This window comes from Eumetopias jubatus, unplaced genomic scaffold (genome assembly GCF_037043125.1).
Source record: "Eumetopias jubatus isolate StellerSeaLion01/CBP00866 unplaced genomic scaffold, mEumJub1_p1.0 scaffold_11, whole genome shotgun sequence".
Classification (NCBI taxonomy): Eukaryota; Metazoa; Chordata; class Mammalia; order Carnivora; family Otariidae; genus Eumetopias; species Eumetopias jubatus.
The window spans coordinates 51,142,418-51,145,056 of record NW_028274817.1 but is presented as its reverse complement, the minus strand read 5'-3'; positions in this window follow the sequence as shown (position 1 = coordinate 51,145,056).

Below are 2,639 nucleotides of genomic sequence, written 5' to 3'. Positions count from 1 at the left end.
TGTCTTTTTTTTTCTCTTTTGTTCAGCTTGATTACTTTCCATTACTCTGTGTTCTAGGTCACTAATTTGTTCCTCTGTTTCTTCCATCCTGCTGTTCATTCCATCAGGTATATTTCTTATTTCATTTATTGAACCTTTTATATCTGCTATGTTACTCCTTATCTCTTTGTTAAGGATCTCATTCATGTCTTTCACTCTTTTCTCAAGTCCAGTGAGTATTGTTAGGATCATTGCTTTAAATTATCTATTAGGCATGTAACTTATATCTGTTTCTTTTAGATGTCTGGACGTGGCCGTGTCCTGTTCTTTCATTTGGGATAAATTTCTCCATCTCTTCATTTTGTCTGCCTCTCTGTGTCTGTTTCTGTGTGTTAAGAGAGTTAACTATGTCTTCTGTTATAGAAAGTGGTGACTTTACAAAAAAGACATCCTGGGATGCCATGAAGTGCAGTGTCCCCTGCTCACCAGAAACTGGCACTTTAGGGGAATATCTTTTGTTTGTTGCTTATGCCCTGTTGCTGTGTCTGAGTCACTTTTCTTTTGAGTGCAGCTATCTGTACTGACTCTGTGCCTGTTGTGGGGTATGCTTTTTCTCTGGTGTTAGTTGGACCAATGCAGGCCAGCTCTGAGGGAGTGTTCCTGCCAGAAGACTTAGGAGCAGGATCTCAGTATTAGTAAAATTTGTGTTGGGCCACTAGTCCTATGTTGGATCCCTCAAAGCACTGCAGCAGCAGGGGGCGACAAGCTGGGGCAAGGCATAGCACAAGGCTGGACACAACACATAACAATAGCTGGGTGCTACTGGGCCCAGCATGTGAAGGTGGCCATGAATGCATGGCTGGGTGCTATGCTGCACTGCAGGAGGGCAGGGTGTGCAGTGGCAGCTGTGCACTTGGCAGTTGAACAGGGCATGGATGCAGCATTAACAAAATTTGCCCTGAGACCTGGGCTGAGGCTACAAGTGTCTGTGCATCCCCACCTCCTGCAGATATCTTTGTGTTTACACTGGAGGCAGGGGAGAAAAATGGTCCCTGCCTGTTCCCTCATTTTTGGAGAAGTCCCCCCAACATGATCTGAAATCAGTATGAAGAGATCTGTCTGCCATTTTCCTCAGCATTGTATCAACCGCCATTTTTATGTTGCCTCTCCACGCAGGCTGCGTCTCTTTAAGGACTGCAACCTAGTGAATAACTCACCCTCCCACTCACTCAGTGGTGAGTCAGCTGAGTTTTAAAGCTCCAGGGTCCAAGTCCCACTGGTTTTATGAACTCTTGGAATTCAGCCCTCTGGTTTTTAAAGCTAAATGTTATGAGGATTAGTCTTCGCTGTGTGAGCTCCCTGGTCTGAGATCCCGTTTCTCTGCTGTCTCCACCTGCACAGCTTCCTTTCTTCTTCAGGCATCCTCCCTCTGCCTTTCTGAACTTCTTAACATTTAAGATGCAGCTTCTTCTCTATATTTAGTTTGGAGTTTGTTCTGCTGCTTCTTTGGATTGCTCTCCAGTTTATTGACTTGCGTGTGGATGATATCTAGTTGTAAATGTGGTATGGGGTGAGCTCAGAGTGCTCATACTCCGCTGTCTTCCCAAGCTTTCCCCCAGATTGTACACTTTAAGTAAGTGAATTGTATTATATCTGAATTACATCTCAATAAACTGTCACCAAAAAATAATGAAAGAAAATATTCATTTCTTCTCATTATTTTCTACTTTCTTTTTTACCTTTTTTTTTTTTTTTTTTTTAGAGAGAGAGCGAGAGAAAGAGCATGCACATCACATGTGCATGAGCAGGGCTAGGGGTAGAGGAAGATGGAGAGAATCTTAAGCAGAATCCACACCCAGAGTGGAGTGGAGCCCAACATGGGGATGGGTCTCACAACCCTGAGATCATGATCTGAGCAGAAATCAAGAGATGCTTAATGAAATAAAACACCCAGGCACCCCTCTACTTTCTTCATACTATGATAAAGGAACAAATATCCCTGATCCTTAAAAACAAAATGAAATGAAAAAAGAAGTCACTTCTGCCAATGGTATAAGGACCCTTATGAGAGCAAAAATACAAACCAGGCTATTTCCAGCTTTCTATGTGATAATAGATAAACTGACAATACACATATCGGATTTGATTGCCTTGTATTTTTACACTTTGCTGCCCATCTTCCAGCTGAAATAATCTGACACCTTTACTAATAGACTTGACAAGTAATTCACTCTTAGGACAAAAAAATCCTCTTTATTTGAAAAAGGCAGGGGTGGTGGTCATGGGAGTCAATGGACAAAAGGAAAGAAAGCCACCTGGCTTTGTCTTTATTCTTGGCAAATACATATTAGCCAGATGAGGTTCTTCCTATCCTTGTATAGGTTTCAAAGGTAGCAGACATGTAAAATGCGATTTCAAAAATAAAACAATAGACTTCAGAGAAATTCCAGACTGGCTGCTTTAGACCATGGTTAAAGAATTACTAAAAGTACAGGTGTAGTAGGCAGCTTCTAAAATGGCCTCCAGTGATCTCCACCTTTTAGTATTCACACCTACTGTAGTTCCATCTCCTTAGGTGTGGGCTGGACTTAATAACTTTCTTTCAACAAATAAATTGTGCCAGAAATAATGGGCTGCCACTTCTAAGATTAGGTTACAAA